Below are 19,825 nucleotides of genomic sequence, written 5' to 3'. Positions count from 1 at the left end.
AATTAATAACAAAAATAAACATTATTTCTCAACACATTGCTACTTACTGTCTTTTTTTATGCAAAGAATAATGACAGGCAAGTTTATGCCAAAAAACAGAACTCAATTACAGTCAAGACTCTTTGTTGATGTCATATGAGCTGTAGCTCAGGTCAGGCTCTATTATATGGAAGTGCCATCTTTTCCATATACAAAATATTTTAAGTATTGAAGAGAACACCAACAGAAGAGGTCTTAAAAGCTTCAAAGCATAATTTCAGAGTGCAGAGGATGGATAGGTTATAACATTTCTTGTGCGTATATGCGTATATATGCATGTTTGTATACCAGAAACATGGTGAAAGACAGAAAAGAGTGGTTAAGCTGCACACTATCAAAACTCATGTAGCAATTAAGAAAATGTGAAGAAAAGCTATGATATATGCATATCTAAAGATTTAAAAGTTGATTTATTCCAAAATAACACTGAACAGTAGATCTTTTTACTTATGTGGAAGAGCTGTCATGTCATTTTAAAAATTCATTTAGAAGCAATGGATATACATCATGTATGATCACACAAAATGTCCAGCAAACAGGGATACATTTTGTTGGGTTTATTTATGTAAATAGAAACTTATAGTCAATCTTCATTCTTTTTTATTCTTACCCCTAAGTGATTTAAAAAGCAATAAGATCTACTGATAGCAAAGGATAGATTACCAATCAAAACTGTTATATTAGGAAAAAAAGTTTTTTCTTTCTAATATAAATACTGTCATAGTACTTGATGTGACCATAACAGGGGAACTGTGCCTGTAACTCTGACAAATTCACCTATATGTAATAATACTGTAAATTCATAGGCATAGTGCAATCTCTAGGATATCTTTTGACTTATTTTAACCACACAAGCATGGTTGCAAAGTTACACTGAAATAAGGTAAGCAGGAATTCCTTGTAAGTTACCACTTACCATTTTCTACTGAGTTAAATTTAAGAGAGAGTAAATGATTACTGCTATTTATTAGTTATGCTATTTATTATGGATTCAGCTCTTTGAAAATGACTTTCTATTAATCACAGTCTGACCTCATCATTAAGGGGCAGTTGTTAGAGCCAGAGAATTACTGCTCTACCCGAGTGGATGAACAGAACTATTACAGTGGCTGTGCACTAGGGAAGGCACAATGAAATTAGACTCTCTCCCTGTAGGGGGTAGACATTGACCACTGTCTGATGCCAGCAACAGGTCTAACTAGTTCTTCTAGAAAGGAAATTTCTGAATTTCTAAACTTCATAGCTTTTAAATTGCCAAGTTAAGACAATTACTTTTAGCAGATTGGATGTTTTTTAACAGCAAAGTTAGGCTATCATGCACAAAGGATAACTGTGGCAGCCTAAAGCCAAGGCTAATTAAAATGACCACATATACTCATCTGTCCAAGAGCAAAGAAAATAACTTCTACAGAAAGGAAGACTAATGAAAGCATTTTACAGGCATAACTATGCAGTCTCATTTGTTCCACTTCCAGTGTTGACAGCAGCCACCAACCTGGGCTCAGAATAAATTAAGCCTGAAGTGAGAAGTGTCAACTCATTGGATCCTCTGGAAAATAAATTCAAACATACTTCTGGTATGCATTCTTACACTGTGTCATCATCTCCTTGAGACACTGGCAGATCCTTTTTATACTGCATGTGTTTATTTCTCAGAGAGAACATTCTGTATATGCAACGGACACATTCTTTTATATTTGCTGGCATTCCACCTGAAAGTTCATCACAGCAAGCTTGTTAATGTGCTTCAGCTACAGTAGTAAACAGACTCCCAACTGCAAAGTAAAACTCCAGTAGAAGGCTCAAAGAATATGTGTGTGCTAAGATCAAATCCTGACTTCAAGTTCAAGCACAGTTTAACAGTGAATCCAAAGTTGTAAATGCAAACTAAAGGCAACTTTAAGGCTGCATTAAACCAAGCATGAAAGACTGAAGAGTCAAAGTTGAGATTCTATACATCTGTTTTTAATATGCCTCTTCTTGCATTTTAGACAAGCGACTTTCTTTTTTTGTTTCAGTCTTTACAATCACTGTAGCTGATACAGTTTGTTAATTTATAATTTGATGACACTCTATTCATATTTCAATCAATGATTTGGTAAATAATCAACAACAAAACTGCAGCTTTCTTTTGCAGGGTAAATTGCTTTTATTTTTTAATTTCTGAGATTTCTAATTTTTTGCTGCCTTCATTCCTTCTCTCCTTTTCCCAGAAAAGAGGAAGTTTAGGGTGTTTCAGTTTCTGCATTTTGGGATTTTCATTTTTTTGCCTTTCATCATAAAAATGATTAAAGCCTAACTCTGCTCAGTAATCAGATATTATGCACAAACAGATACGTCAATAGAGAAATGGACTTATGTGTTACTGATATCATTATATTGCTCAGCTTTAGAGAGCAAAACTGCTTCAAAGCTGCATGGTCTGAGCGTTCAGGCTGAAGTAGCAGGACCAGGGCACAGTGTAAAATGAAACAGGAGAAAATACACCAGGGATCTGCATGCAAACATTATTCTGGTTCATTTCTGCACCAGCCTTCAGAGGGTTCTCTCAAAAGTAAACACAGTTAATTAATTCCCAAGTAAAACAAGTAAAGGCAAATTTTCCACTTACTGTGTGCTGTGCTTTGTCCGTGCACTGAAGAGAAGAGAGAGTTCTGCAGCAGTCACCTAAATCCAGGTTGCTTTCTAAATTAGTCATACATGTAAGCAGGAGGAAGCTCATTGACTTTGTGCAAAGAGCAACCCATCTCACTGCTGCTAGACAACCCTTCAGGACACTGTGCTGAACTTCAGCACAAGAGCACGGCATCTATTATGCTTGAGGCTCTACCATTTCACCTACACCTGGGTGGATATATCAAGCTTCATCACTGTTAGGGTGGTTTGGCTATGTGGTTTAAAGAAAAAAAAAATAGAAAGAGAGAGGAGGAGAAAGGGAGAGAGTGGGAGAGAGAGAGGGAGAGAGAGAGAGAAAAGGGCTTGCCGTTGTCACACTTGTTTCCTATTAAAGAGCCTTACGGTGGATTGAGTAATTGTGTACGAAGGTAGTCTGGCTGGCAGATGTGTGCAGCCCCAGTGGAGCACTAGATTCAAGGCAGATGGGTTGTACCAGGGCGCAAACAACATTGGAAAAAGGGAGGCATGATTAAAACAGCAGGCCGCTGTTTTACAGTGCTAGAAGTGGGGATAGCAGGAAAGCTCCCAAGAACGGCAGCTCCCCAAAATGGGAACTGTACAGACACAAGCAAACTGCAATAAAACAAACCTGATAGAGCATAAGGGATGATCAAATTGACTGAGTTATGCAATCCTGAACCCATCATGATTATTAATGAGCCTCGTCCCCTCCTCCTCCTCCTTGCAGGCACTTACATTAGAAATACTCAGTTGCAATGAGTGTAAGCATGAGTTTATTCAAAACAGAATCCTGGGCTACCGTACAGTCAGAGGCATCTTTTAGAAATGGATTAGAGTTACTCTAAGGGTTTTACATTGTCTGTAAGGTCTGGTTCAGTTTAAAAGAAAAAGAGAAGCCGAGCAGTGGGAGTGAATCTGCCGCTAGCAGTTATATCTGAGACTGGTTGAAGCAGATTATCAGAGAAATGAACAAGGGAATTCTTATTACAACCTTCTGTCTAACATGCATAGGGCCAAAATCAGCCCTGGTATAACCACACCATGTATGTCAAGGGTGATTTTGCCATGTTATCTCTCCCAGATTATTGCAATTTGGCTACAGCAGATGTTCAGAGAATCCCTGTTATCATAACAATGGTTTGCAATGGTAGTACATTAGACTCCTATGCAGGAAGTAGAGAAGGGCTCTCTGTATGATATCAAAATGATCTCAAGTGCAGTGCTTCCAGGTATAAGCTCATTTATGTACTGGCTGCCTACTGCGAGGTTTAAGTGAAGCTGAAATAATGCTTACACACCTTTTGCTGGACTTTATTGCAGAAGCAATGAGTCTGGTACAATTCTGTCAACAAATCTCTTCTACAGTTTTCTCTAGTGAAAAAGATGCCCTAGCACAGATGTGTGCATGTGAGCTGGTCACACTGAGATGCCTTATGGTTATTGACAGGCACCTCTGGAAACCAGTTAGTCTGAACCTACATAAGTGTCTAAAAAAGGTAATACAAATTATATAATTATATTCTTTTCCTATTGATTATCATGGTAAATCCCCTACTCTGAATGTCCAGCTCTCGGGGAATTTTAAGTTAGAATTGGTCAGCAGAGTTATGATGTTCTATAAGAAGTGGGATTATGGCCACACAACCCCCAGAATGTTACTTAAGTACTCTAAGATGGCACTGTAGAATACTATAGTACTTATTTATTATGTATAGGGAATGCTGGTCCTTAATATCTACCAGCTGTTTTATCAGACTCTTTAGACAGGAATGGTTTATATACAGAATCCTATGGATATTTCCTATGTAAGCTCTTGTTATTAATTTTTCAGTGAGGCCCATTCATAGCCAGGTAACAGAAACAGAAAAGAGGACATAAAAAACTGGGCAAATATTTTTTTCTTTTCAAATAAAAGTTCATATTTTTCCACCTCCTAGGATTGTCTTAGTGCAGTAGAAATTTCATAAGAATGTAGTTTTCATTGCTTCCTCAGTCAGAGCTTTTTAAGGGGCTAGAATTTGGCATGCTCTTTTCTCTTAATGAGAGAAGGGCCACCCAAAAAAGAAACCCAAACAACTAAGAAGGATTTAGGGATTAATGGGACTTAAAATTCTTATGCTGGAGTTGCCCATATCTACAATTAGAAGACATCTCAATGTAAAGTTTACCAAAAGTCTTAAGTTCTGTCTGGCAATAGCAGCATATCTCAAGCTTCACAACACTGAACAGATTGCCTTGTACAAAATGGACTTCCAATTTTCAAAGACAATTAAATGGAATCTCACTTACTACTGTACAACCCAGCTAATTTCAATAGGTTTCTGGAACTTGATGCTTTCAATGACTGCATTTTTCATGATATAGGAAAGGATTCCCTGGTTCTGTTATAACCTGGGTAAACAACACTCTTTAGACTGGTATATAGACACTCAATTGAGAGAAGAGAGATGTCAGCCCCAGCTGAGAAGAGGAGCCCCGGGGACAAGATGGCTAGGGCTAACTCTGCTACTCACTTCCAGCACAACTCAGTCTCTCAAAGATGTGTTGGCCCCAGTCCCATTTGTAGTGTTCTCACTATTGTCCAGTCCAACCTAAACCTTTTACCTTGACAAACTGTTGACATATCTCAAGTCTTTCTCTTCCATGTATGTAGAAGTTACTGTAGCTATTATTAAGGAACATAATAGGATACTGGCGTGTTCTTTATTTTAAATAAGAACTTTCCTGGCAAATCTGTCTTTAGTCATATAGTTCCTGACATATAGTTTTATTTGGCTTCTGAGAAGAGAACCTTTCAAGATGGTGGGGATTATTCTTCTTCCAGTCCATCTCTACAGCTTCACTGAGTTCAGGAAAACTTCTTCCTGACGTCTTCAAGCATATTAGGATGGCTCTGTTGTCTATGAAACTGTTACATGACCACCCACCATTAAACAGATGTTCCCTGGCTCAAAATATAAATAGAGTCTGGAGCGTGAAGCTGGCTGTGATTTATTTAGGTAACTGTGACCTTGTATGGAAATATTTTCACTTTTTTTTCTTTTTGGCAAAAACCTTTTGATTTTCAGCAAAGGAAAGCTGTTAGGCTAAAAAAGTACTTTTTCTTTCACATGTAATTACATTGAGATTTACCTGAGTCACTGAGTGTAAAAAACTGCCTTCCTCAGGAAAATGTAGGCAGAATGTGAAAAACGCTAATAGAATAGAATATTTTTAGAATCTGTGACCATGTCCTTCCCTTTGTGAAATAATTCAGGTGACGATCTACAACTCTGGAAAAAAAAAATGATATAAGCATTTTGTTCAGGAAACTGATATTCCGTCAATCCCATAGAGTGTCTCTGATTCCTCTCTAGAAAGATCAGGAAATTGTTAGAGCTTCCCCACTGAACTAGTGGCATTTCAAGGAGATCTAATGCTCTGGTAGCATATCGGTGGCTAAGTGTGGCTATAATGGGAGGGCAATAGGAGAAGGATTGATAACTGGAAGAGGCTCAATGAATTGGCTGTGGAGCCATGGAGCTCACCTAGAGCAGTCGTATTTCTGAGGATTTCACTATTACGTTTGCCCTAGCAACAGAAGACTGGTCTCTTTGTCTGGAATAGGTAAAGAAGCTCATAAAAGTTATACAGCCCTTAAGAGGGTGGTGCCAGCATTCAAGGCTTGGTGTTCACTTCCTGTAACCAGTTACAGTGTTGCATATGCAACACAACTTTCTGCTACCTCAGTGCGTATGTATGAGTGCTAGATCCAGATCCATCAATATATCAGAACTGCAGGGTATATGATGAATGAAAGCAATCGCATCCTGCTGAAGTGATGAATTAGTGGAGAGAAGGGTGCCTAGCCTAAAGCTGTAAGAGAGGAAAAATGTGATGTCGGGAAGTAGACCGCCACATTGCCAGAATAGCTCATCCTAATCACTCTTCTCCCAAACTGCCTATTGAGCAGTCATTTGTTCTTGAGGACCCCTATACAGCTCATACACTACTACAAATTAAATGATCCTAACTTAGACTGGGAGATAAAACTGTCCCCAGATTTTTTTCTAAGCCTGGGTAATGAGTTGTGCGAGGTGGATGTAACTGGAGGCAGGAGAACAATTGCCTTAGCTTGGTTGTCCCTTCCTGCTGTGGAAGGAGTTCAGGGCCAGGTCTGGGCCTTGGGGATCGCAGCCTCACCTACTGTTCATTACTCAGTTTTCCAAAGTCAATGTTTCAGAAGGTCTGCTCAAGATAAAATTCTGTTCATTTAACTCCCTTTATTCATACTTATGGTTTTTAAATGAGGAAGTATTTCTCATCCTGAACATCCAGACAGGGCAATTTATTTCCCAAGTTTCTGGGTAAGGGCCCGAGATGGTGTCATGTTCATATTTTAGCAAGAATCCTTAGAAATCAAATCCAGGCACTCTGCATTGTGAGACTGTTCCTGGAAAAAAAAATAAAGTTTTGTAGTTAGATAAATAGTGTAGGAGAATATAATTTATGCTAGAATTCAAGGCTCCTTTTGTGGTTTAAACATGTGAATATTCCCCAATATTGCATCGTGTATAATAAGCATTGCATAGCTCTGATGTAAATCAGTCAGAAGGTGATGGAACACTGAAGATGCACAAGCATCAGGTAACAACACTGTATGATCTGGGACCTTAACCACACCAGTGAGCGATAATAAGGATTGTCACCTCTAATACCACACATGGATGAACTTCAAATGCAGAGATCATTGGAGTCAGGCATCTAGGAGAACCTGGAGGAATACCAGATGGTCCAGACATAATAGACCTAATAGACCTAATAGACCTAAACTAATCAGTTGGTGTAAGTATGGGTTTGAAACTAGCCAGAAGAATTGTGAATTGCTAAGCGTGCTGTGAAGGGAGAGGAGGGGAAATGGTCATGAATTAAAGACTTTTTGTCCAGTATGGAAAACAGTTTGCCTGTAAGAGGTAACAGACCAGTTCTGTGGGGATATGAGTTAGCACAAAACTCAGCCATTCTGAAGTTTTGGCAGCACCAAAAGCAGGAATTATACCATTCTTTCCTCTCTCCTGTCTGGGGTGAATGGGTGGAGCTGTGGACTGGGGGTGGTAAGATGTCTTGTGTGCTGCTGGTGAGCTGTGAGCTGTGACAGTAGAGTACTGCGTCTAGGCCTGGGGTCCCCAGTAAAGGAAGGACGCAGAGCTCTTGGAGCATGTCCAGAGGAGGGCCACAAAGATGATCAGAGGGCTGGAGCACCTCTCCTCTGGGGAAAGGTTGAGGGAACCGGGATTGTTTAGCTTGGAGAAGAGAAGGCTTTGGGGAGACCTCATTGTGGCCTTCCAGTACTTGAAGGAAGCATATAAACAGAAAGGGGAACGACTGTTTATTTAGGACAAGGGGAATGGATTTAAACTGAGACAAGGGAGATTTAGGTTCGATATTAGGAGGAAGTTTTTCACTCAGAGGGTGGTGATGCACTGGAACAGGTTGCCCAAGGAGGTGGGTGCCCCATCCCTGGAGGCATTTAAGGCCAGGCTGGATGTAGCTCTGGACAGCCTGGTCTGGTGGTTGGTGACCCTGCACATAGCAGGGGGCTTGAAACTTGATGATCATTGTGGTCCTTTTCAAGCCAGGCCATTCTATGATTCTATGATCTCACAAAACTGTTGCCTAAACTTTAGTCAATTATTTTAGCTGTAAATCATGTATTATGTTTTTCAGAGTTTACCCAGGTAGGGTTGAATGTTTCCCAAACCAGGGTTTTAGCATTACTACACAGGAAGCTTCTGTACTGCCTAGACAACAACCACGGCAGAATTGGATCAATTTCCTTATTAATGCCTTCAATTACTAAAGGAAGAATGCTTGTGAATTAAACTGTATATCAAAGGAGTGAAAGAACTACAGTATGTTTATAGACAACAGGACTCCCTAAAATATCCTCCTGCATTGCTACACTAATGTAAAACCACTGATTTTGTTTTTTGGAGAATTTATGAATCCACACTGCTATTTTTTCAACTCTGTTAAGGAGAGAAGGAAAGAATGTTAACAGGGAGAATGTTTGTAGTTTTTTACTACTGTCTCCTAGTGGAGGTGCTTAGGGAATTACATCATGGTGAGTCGTTCCAGCAAGAGCATAGACATGTCTTTCGGGTTGTTTTTTCAGCAATTACCAGCAGTTACCAGTAGGTAATAAATATTTCTGTAGTGACTTATTACCGTGCTTCTTAGCAGTGCTGATAAACTTGGATTGCAATGCTCTTACCTCAAACCAATTTCATCAAGAAACCCAAAGCTCAGAATTAAGAGAGTGAAAAAGTAGACAAAGCAGGTTAGTATGTTTTAGGATTCATGTATCTAATCCTCCTCCTCCTCCTCCTTCAGTAGCCTCTGTTAAACATATTTCTTTTCTGTGGAAGTGGCTGAATTCCAGACCAACAGGATGGGTCTAGACTGCTCAGTGCAGCAGAGCCTTTTTTTCTCAGTCCAAATGTACACACATCACTCTCTACCCCTACCACAAAGATTCAGAAATCCTCTGAATAATTCTGCAGACAGAAAGGCCTTTAAATTACCCCATAGCCTAACCCCCAGATTTTTTTTTCTTTCTTTCTTTTTATTTATTTATTTATTTATTTATTTATTTATTTATTTATTTATTTATTTATTTTAAAATGCAATTTCCATACTGTTGGAGCTGGTGAATTGAAGAGAATCCTGGGTATATTTCTTCTTTTTATTAATCCTTAGACTCCCAGTCTGCCAAAAGGCAATGATACTGCCCTCCAGAAATGTGATTTGAGATTTATGGATGCCAAATGCAGAACAAGCAGTAGTTTTTGTTATATTACAAGGTGGGACTTCCACAGGCTTAGTTAAATGTCATAAAATGCATACTTTAGTAGGGGCTTATGTATTTTTCAACAGTAATGTACTTTTCTGTAATTCTTACAGGACAGAAAGTTGCAAAGGGAACGAAAAATTACTGACCAGTTTCTCGCTGTTCTAAATTAGCACAGCTGTACTGAACTCTGAAAGCTAAGAATTGGGATTTCCTAAATTTTACTACATGTAGGAATTTTCCTTCTCTTTGAAGATTTGTTTCTTTGATGTCATCAGGGGAAATTTCTTTTGGTCTTCCAAGTGATGATATTGGTATTTCTGTAAATAAAAATCTTAATGTATAATTCTTCCTTCACCCTATTTTACAAATTTTGCACATACAAAGCTACTGAAGTATAGAAAAACAAAAACTTTGATTACAACCATTTGCCCTATTTACATAGAGCTGTTAAAGAAGACAAAACTGAAGCTAACCTAAAAACTTTTTTTTACACAGGAAATTTCAAGTGGGAATGGAAGCTGTTTCTCATTGTTCAAATTCTCATTCTACAGTAATTTCACATTTCAGAGTGGCATGTTACATGTGTCATTTTATTTATGTTGTGGAACCCTACAAGGCAAATGCAACCTATTTAGTAAATCCAGATTTTGCTATGACCACAACTTAAAAACATAGAAAGTTCAGTTTCTTTAACATAACATTTACCTCTCTCTGCATTCATAATTCACTGGCCAGTAACTACTTGGGTTCCCATTGAGATTTTTCATTTTAACCCTTTCTGTTTGCAGAAAAGTTTTTCTCAAACTTGCCCTGTTCTTCTAATGGTCATCTCCCCTCCAGCATTTCTTGATCTGGCATTTTGACTTTTCTCTGTTTGGTGCAGTGAAGAAAATAAATGTTTCAGTTTAGAGTTGCCAGACATTATTTTGGAACCAAACTGAAAAACGTGAGGTTTTCAGATCATTCCAAATTCAACTCAGGCTCCAAGAGGTATTGGTGGTTGACTGAATGAGCTCAAATTCACCTAATCTCTGCTCAGATCTCAATACTTCTTCCTGACCTAGATCCTTGCACTGGCTTTTGCTTACTTGTTTAAGTATGTAAACTCTGGGCTGGGCTTTGATAATTTTTAAGGCATCTTACCTAGGTCAGTCTGAAAATAATACCTCCTATTAATTCCATGGAAATTACAACGGATTCAAAGAGCACAGTAACACAATTTGAAAGAGCAAATTCTCGGCTACAAAACACTAGGTTGCAAAATAGTCACAACCATTAGCTATGCATTTTTGCCACTGAAAAACAAGAGTCTACATGCCATACTCCGCACTAGCAGAAGCAACCTCCTGGATACAAACACTGAAGAGAATCAGGGCATCATTGTACGAGACAACAGAAATAGCTCTTTCCTGAAGAATTCATCATTCTGGTTGTCAAGTTTTTTGTTTATTCAAATACACGTAGAATTCTATTTTGAAGACTCAGTAAGGGTCATACAATATTACTATTTCCAGAAGGTTACCTGATTTTGCAAAAGGCTCTTAGCAGGTCTCAAGTGATCAGATGTAACATTTTACTTTTCTCAGCTATAACTTTGCACCTCTAGATTCACACAAGCTGTTTTAAATTCTCCCAAAGTGAACACAGGGTAGACAGAATGCCACCAGTATTGGTCTTCTTTTGAGAAAAATCTTTGAAGACTATCACCAAAGGTTGTTAAATTCTTAAGCTCAAGATCTGCTCCTGACCTTCATGAGAACAACAGTTTGTTACAAACTACACACTTTGTGTTCTGTCTGGAGTTCATAAAATTTAATATTTCTGCAGACTCTATCCCTTTTAGTGCAAGATTCATTGCAGCTAGAAAACTGAAATACTGAAATTGCATGAAGAGGTCAAGGGTAAATTCCCTTCCCTTCCCTTCCCTTCCCTTCCCTTCCCTTCCCTTCCCTTCCCTTCCCTTCCCTTCCCTTCCCTTCCCTTCCCTTCCCTTCCCTTTCCCTTTCCCTTTCCCTTTCCCTTTCCCTTTCCCTTTCCCTTTCCCTTTCCCTTTCCCTTTCCCTTTCCCTTTCCCTTCCCCCTTTCCCTTCCCCCTTTCCCTTCCCCCTTTCCCTTCCCCCTTTCCCTTCCCCCTTTCCCTTCCCCCTTTCCCTTCCCCCTTTCCCCCCTTCTCCTTCTCCTTCTCCTTCTCCTTCTCCTTCTCTTTTTTTTTTTTTTTCCATTGAAGCATAAATCTAAACTCATAAAAAAAATCAGTCCCTGAAATTCCAAAATTTTGGATCATTTACGAGGGGAATAAGTCTAGATTACACAAAATGAAATTCACTGCATCTTTCCATATTTTCCTCTCTACGGCTTTTCCAAACAGGTTCTACTCGAAAACATTTCACTGGTCTAAGGTTTCAGAATGGCATGAAGTGTGTTCTTTTCACATGGACAGAGATGTCATTGTTACCTTGATTTAGTCTTTTATTGTCATTTCTCATATCAGCCAATTTTAGTATTCTTAATTTAGCAACACCATCTTTGCACTAAATGATGAAATATTCCAAGTTCAAGAACATCAGAGACTTAACAGCTCCCCACCCCATCTCCTCTATGTTTTTTCTTGGTAGTTTACTCTACTCTTTCTGCTTTCAAAATTGGTTCTGAGCAAAAGAAAACATCTTCATGTCTTTTTCCCTGAATAACAAAATAGCTAATTCTCAACCCCTTTGGGCACTATACATATAATTGAGAGAGCAATACCCCCATTTTCATTATGTCAATATTCTGAACAATGAATTTGATCACAAGGTATTTAAGTCATTATGTCCAGTCATACAACTAGCGATGTCCTTTGATGCAGTCAGTATAGTTAACATATCCTCCTCATCTTTTCCTTCCTTACTGTCCTACTTGTACAGTGTATCTGTGATAAGCAAGACCCACCAGATACCTTTTAGTCATACTTCTTTCCTTGAAAGCTCATATTAACTTACTTTTTCAGAAGCTCCAAAACAAATTATGTAGTCTTTAAGTGTGCTGTATAGCGCTTGTCTTTTGTAGAAATACTTCTAATAGCTATATGTATTAGATCACAATGAATGATTCCAGGGAAATATAAAAATTACAGGGAGAAAAAAAAAAGGAGCTAATTATACCTTGTTAAATTGAAGTAGAGACTGTCTTGAAGGTTAACTTTGACTGTTTTTGACTTGCCTGCCTAATCTAAGAAAGATGTCAAAAGCTTCCCCTATAGTCATTAAAAATAACAATGGGCTAGAAAGTGAGGTACCTCATGCATCCTGACCATTTTAGAAGGAGATGAATAATCCTCTGAGATTAGTGCTTTCTTTTGACTATAGAAAGACAAATTCTTTTTAGATTAGCTGGCCCACAAAGTCAGCATAGGTCTGTTCCCCTTTTACAATTCTTTCCCTATCTCCTGTTCCACTGCACTGTGGGCTCTGAACCTGCTTTAGGATAATGTGTCTTGCTGATTCAGGTGTAGTTACCCATCTCTGAACTACACAGCCCATCACTACCTAGTTATATAGTTCAATTTGTTCTGGGTAATCACTTTTCTGTTATGGTGTATAAGTGCATCTACCTTGTCTCCTTGCAAGCAGGTTGTGAAGATATTCCAGACCTGACACCATTCTGAAGACTGTACACCATGAACACAGCCATGTGCTCTGCTTGAAATAATCTGTCACATATTTTAATGGAGCCAAAATGTTTGAATAGATAAAATTAAACATTACATTCACTCATCCTAGAGTATCTCATGTTGTTTCCTTTTTGCTTCTTCCTCAGAAGCACTCGTGCACACATTACATACTGTCCTAACAAATTGGAACCTTCTGCTTCAGCTAGTGTCTTGGCAAATTTCTCTCTTCCTGGAGCTCATTCAGGATTTTCCTGGCTATGTCTTCTACAGAATGGCATTCAGACAAACCTCCCAAGCCAGTCGTCTGACATGTTTCCAAAAGTAAAGGCAGTATTTAGGAAACAATGACTGGGCATAAATGTGTAAAGCAAGGGTATGCACCTTTCTCCAATGGGACCAATCTAAGGCTTAGTGCACTCAGAGGAAAATCTTCACAGATATCAGGGGCTTTGTATTAGACCTGCTGTTGGCATCCCTTTCAGAACACAGATCCAGGAATGTAGAGGTAATTCTAAAATAAAGCCATGATTCTTACCATACATTAATACAGCTTGTACTTTCTAAAAAATATATAGAGAGATAAATATTCATGAAATCATTTCATGATGGTTTACTTTAAAACTGGAAGAGGGCCAAGAACTACAAAATGGAAGACAGAGAAAAGTGTTATTCTCAGCAATGAAGTAGTTCTGATCAGTGATCTAGATATCTTCAGTGATTGCTTGAGATCGGGTCTTGATGAAAACAAGGTTGCTTCTGCTTGGCTCTGATGTGGTTCCAGATGGACGTTAAAGAACTCAGCACTTTTTTTTTTTTTTTTTTTTTTTTTTTTAAGAGAATAAAAAAGAAAGAAAGAAAAACCAGGACAACTGATCATCCCCAGGCTAATCTAAGCCAAAATTATTCTTTCCAGAAAAATAGGATTTAGTTTCCAAAGTTGTGGTTTAATTTCTTTTTCACTATGACTGTATCATGTTCACCCACCAAGATGTAACATTAATGGCACTAAAGAGTGTTCTTTATAAAGCCTGTGGGACATGCTAGGTATAAATGTCAGTCTGTCGTATAAAAACTTCTTTGACAGCCTTCCTCTGCTTAACCAGACTTCCCAGAGAGACATAATAGCTGTGAGGTGCAAATGTGTGTATGGAGCTTAGCCTTATGGATTAAATTGTTGATGGACACTGATGAAAGACAAGCGTGATCAAATGAGGCTCGCTACTGTCTCAGTGATTTAACCCTTTGACTTCTTGCCTCTGAGCTACTGTGATCTTGCATATTCTTTTATCTATATATGTGGTTAACAGTAATTAGTTCATTAGGTTTTCACTGTTTCTGTTGCCATTGTTATCGCTATTGCTCTTCTTGCTGCTAGTATACTTAATTTTGTGCCAGGCTTTTATAGAAAATATGTATATTTCTAATATTTTTGTATACAAATCAATCCAAGTTCTAAATCCTTAAGGATTTTTTGAAATCTAAGGTGGATCCACTCTACTTAATTTTGGCATAAGCTCATATCTATGGTATAATTACTTTGCAATCAGAGCTATGGTTGCAATAGAAGCAGCTGTAGGAAAGATTTTTCTTTTGTTTAGTTCTCTTAGGTACTGATAGCTGTTATAAAGTGATGAGAAGATGCTGACGCTATCAGGACCAGATAGCATTCCCCATCCTGTTGATTCCTGGCAAAAACAGGTCAGATTTACTGAGCATCAGGGTATATTCAACTCCTGTGGTACAATGATAAGAAAAGATTTTGTTTATTTTACTAATTTGGCTGGGAGAACCAAAAGCAGGACTGCTTCCCGAAAGTTCCCTAATACCTAATCCAGACATACTTCAATTATCTCTGAAGTTTGGGTTTCCCTCACATAATACCCCTTCAATCACCTATGAAATCCAGCCAATCCTCACAGCACTGCCTGTTACTTTTGTGAACTTCTTACATTGCTATCTATTTTCATTAATTTCTCATGACACGTCAAGCAGTTTTCCATGCCCCATTCAGTTAGCTTCATCTCAGGTCAGGACAGCCCAGCCATTTGCCTGTAGCTCTGACAATAACAACTGATAACGGACGGCAGTATGGACTTCTGTTGCCATCATTACCATCACATGTCAGCCTAGTCCCTCATGTTCACTGATAAAATGGGTATAAATAAAGAATCCATAATCTGCTGTTTTTACACTGACAATTCAATGTCTCACAATAAGGAGGTATGAAGAAGGGGGGGTATATATGAGCTTATTGGAAAATCTTTCCAAGACTACTTCTAAACAAAACCAGTTTCCCCACAAATTTTCTGTGGCCACACAGTGTCATTCTTACACTGAGTATAATATTAGCCCAAAATTCTCCCCTACAAGAAACCATGTAGCTGCAAGACAACTTCCTTCCACACAGTCATGTTCTAATAGCCAAGGCAAATAAGTACATTTCATCTCACACAGTGGATTGTTTTACTGTGAGATGTATTCTCTGTTGCTCATCTTGTCTTTAACTCCCTTCTAATGCACTTTTAACCACGCTTTCTTGTATTTCAACAAACAATAATTCTTTGCCCCTAGTATTAATGCATTTATGTCTTATCTGTGTGGATTTAATTTTTAAAGTGAGCCAACAAAAGCACAACACTCATTAATCAACTTCTGGCCCCATATATTTTCTTTCACATCTCTGATGTCTCTCTCAATTTGTCTACGTCATTTTGAGTAGTCCCTGTTCTGTAGTACAATCACTTATATTCAAAGACTGTCTTCTCTCTGTAGCATGATGAGACGTACCAATAAAAGTAGAGCAATCATAGATTTGTCTAAGCCATTATGCCTTGCAATGAATTCCTGTCTGATTTAAATATCCTTGGAACATTATTTAATTAATCTTTCTTTTCAAGTGTTTGAGATATTTTCTATTTCACTGCACACACGTATTTTGGATTATTTTTCCTTTTATGTATTCATCTCTTACATAAGTTTATTTTATTATTTCCTGACCACTATTTCTAGATTTGTGAGATGTCTTGTTTCTGTTTTCCTGTTTTCACAGTTGTTTTCTTCCATATTTCATTGCAGCATATATAATAGGCTTAATATTAAGTTTAAACTCCTTCTGGAAAAGCACCTTCTAGAAAAATAATAAGAATTTTGAAAAAAACAAACAACAAACTAATCCAGAATATATTAGAAAGAACCAGCAGATTATGCAAGACAGTGCTACTGAACTATACTCCATTTAACAGGCCTACATGTTAACATATTATACCTTAAGACGTTCTCGCTATTTGTACAGAAATGAGTATACATATAGATAACTTCAATATCATCTTTTCAGGCAGCGATGTGCAGGTATCTTTGATGGAATGGACTGTATCAATATTTTAGGACCTAAAGTTGTAGACTTACAGTGGCATCCAAGATGAAAAACCAATAGATCATATGCAATTTCTGACATCTCAGGTAAGCATGACAGAGTAGTGCAGACCTTACAGAAGGAAAAACAAGCAGAGTAAAGTCATCCCAAGGGCCCAGGTGATGTTGTTATATTTTTGCCTGTAGTATAAGTGCTACACTGTAAAAACCCATGTGACTAATAAATGATACTGTGAAGCTGGCCACATTGTTAACTCACTCCGTGGGTTTTCAGTACTTTCTGAAACTATATACTTATTGTATTTTCCCAAATAAAAGATATTTGTGGTTTCATATTCTCAGAACTCCTGCTTGTTTGCAAGGGGAGAAGGAACACCTGTAAATGTTTAGATTATTAAATTCCTACACGTTGGTGTTTTAGGTGGAGGAGAAAGCCACCATTTTTATTTATTTCAGGAGTTCTCTAAATTTGTTATTGAACTCAGTCCTGGTTACTACCGCTGACACCTGGCAGGAGGGCTACGTGTGCAACAAAAGTAAATTACAAAATTCCAGCAGTTTTATTTTTTCATTCCCCTTAAGCATATAGGTGGACATATCATACTCCTGCTGAAACTGGTGGGAGTAGTGTCTATAGCCTGCAACAGAGTTTGGCCTTCTAACTAGAAACTTTCTGAAAATCTTTTCTTAGAAAATGCCAATGTGCTAGCACAAAAGTGTTTGTCATGAATGAGTTAGTGTCAAGTTCCCTTTCAGGCAGCATTTTTTGCTTAACAGTAATGAAAATAATACAGAAGAGGTACTGATGAAGAACAGACGGCAAAAGTTTTGAGTTTTACCATATATAACTAAGCTAGAGGGTTAGAAAACTAATATGTTTGATGTACATTTTTGGAGAGTATGAGAGTTTGTATTTACACATCTATATGTTTGCAAAGTATCAGTGTAGTAAAATGCTTAGTAGATTAAGTATTTTAGAATATGTAATTCTTGTTTTTTTTTTTTATTTGCTTGTTTTTTGTTTACTTTTCCAAAAAAATTCATCAAGCAAATTCAGCAAATTCATAGTGTATGATCCATCTAGGTTTTGGAAAACCTCATGGATATGTTTGAATGAAATTCTCTTCTCAGACTACATTAAGAACAGTTGCTTGATGCATTTTCTTTTGGAAATTAAAATCAAAATTTTTGCAAATGTCCTAAATGAGACATTTTAGATCGCTTTATAGAAATAAAGTAGAAAAGGATAGAAAGAGAGACAAAGAGAGAGACTGATTTCATGCCAAGCGTAAGAATTAATCAATTTTACCTGTGTTATTGATATAAATCTAGAACAAGTTGAGATTATTTGTTGTTGAATGAATTCAAACAACAATTAAGAAGAAAACCTTGATGAACCCATAATTGAACCAACACATATGGAAAATAATATAAAAGTTACTCATTGTTCCAAAATATACTGGTTCCATTAGTGGTTTACCTCATCCGCTTTTTACTTCTTGCTGAAGGTCACAATTAGAAACATATTTGCTTATTTTGCTACTGCTTATATCCCTTTTTGTATTATGAAACTGAGACACAAGTGCTTTGTTATTTTAAGGAACTTTCTTTCGGTCCACATGGTGTGAATTATTAAGAAGCTTAACTTATTTTTACTACAGACTCATAACTGAAGAAAGTTTGGTCCAATATACCATAAAAGTCATCAAAAGGGTATATAGATAGCTTGTACAGACCTTCTGTATATGTGATTTTTCAATGTAAAATCTGATGTTGTGCAGGTTGTCTTATTTGAAGGATAATAAAACATGGATCTAAAGAGACAAAGATGTTAAAGTGGACAGTAATTGTATGTGGAAAAGTTTATTTTATAGCAGTAGAGCATCTGGATTCAGATTTTCATGGCTGCTTTGATTCCAGTTACTGATTGAAGCTCCTTTCTGTTCCATATTCCTGTAAATTACAGTGCAGTGGGTCAAAATAACAAGACACACTTTGGAATTGTACTAATACATGTGAAAATTTAAACAGAAACAGATGGGAAATGCAAAGATAATTATGAAGCTTACCAGCGATTCTGACATAAGAGATCCCACCAACATCAGTCTTTGTAGTGTAACATCCAGGCAAATAGCACTTATGTGCCCTTTGTACATTCACAAGTTATAGGAGCAGTGTCCATTACTCCCCATGTGTCATGCTGGAAATCCATTTTACGCCCTGTAATTGAAAATAATGAGGCTAAATGAAATACAGTAGCCTTAAAAGTGAAGAGGGCTAGGAACTCCTGGGGTTTGCAGGTTCTTCAGTGCAGAGCAAATGCCTGAATGAGCAGTTCAGAAATTAGAAGATTTTGAACAGTTTTTTAAATGAAAACATACATGTGTATTGCAAGCACAGTCCATTTCTCAGTTGTGTAGGTAATGGTGTATATTTCTCTGGAAGTTTTATAAGTATTTAGTTTTAGAATATACTAGTAGAGCTCATATCAAAGTATCTTTAAATCAGTACACAGAACACAGTAACATAGAATAGTCATTTGAAGCATAATTAATTCATGAATTTATTTTTGTGTGTGTTTCTAATAATAAAAATTTTAGCTTCCTTAGGTACATTGTTCAAACTAAATTGAAATACAACATTATTAATATTCCCAAATTGTTTATTATCACTACTTGCTGGACTTTAACTTTTGGAAAATATTTGCAGTGGTAATGCCAAATAGATTAAGCAAATATATAGAAAAAGCAAAATCAAAATACTTCTTGTAAGAAAAAATTCATTTACTTACACTTCCATAACAACTTAAAAAGTAATATTTCTGTTAATCTTTGAATTTTATTTTGAATTTTTTACCACATCCAAACAGTTTTTAAACACATCTAGGGATGGTGACTCAACTACCACTCTGAGGAGCCTATTCCAGCGCTTAACAACCCTTTCTGTAAAGAAGTGTTTCCTGAACTTACCCTGGCAAACTTGAGACCATTTCCCCTCGTCCTGTCACCTGTCACCAATGAGAAAAGACCAACTGCACTCTCACTGTAAGCACCTTTCAGATATTGGAAGAGAGCAATAAGGTCTCGCTGCGTCCTCTTCTCCAGACTGAACAGACCCAGTTCCTTGAATCTCTCCTCATAGGGCATATTGTCCAAGCCCTTCACAAGCCTTGCTACCCTTCTTTGAACCTGCTCCAGCACTTCAACATCTTTTCTGTATTGTCTTAACATTATACATTCACTGTTCTTGTAAACTCTCTGATTCTGAAATTAGCACCCCATCAGAAAACAAAC

Source organism: Phasianus colchicus, chromosome 1 (genome assembly GCF_987193195.1).
Source record: "Phasianus colchicus chromosome 1, bPhaCol1.hap1.1, whole genome shotgun sequence".
NCBI classification, from domain to species: Eukaryota; Metazoa; Chordata; class Aves; order Galliformes; family Phasianidae; genus Phasianus; species Phasianus colchicus.
Note: the sequence above shows the minus strand (reverse complement) of the source record.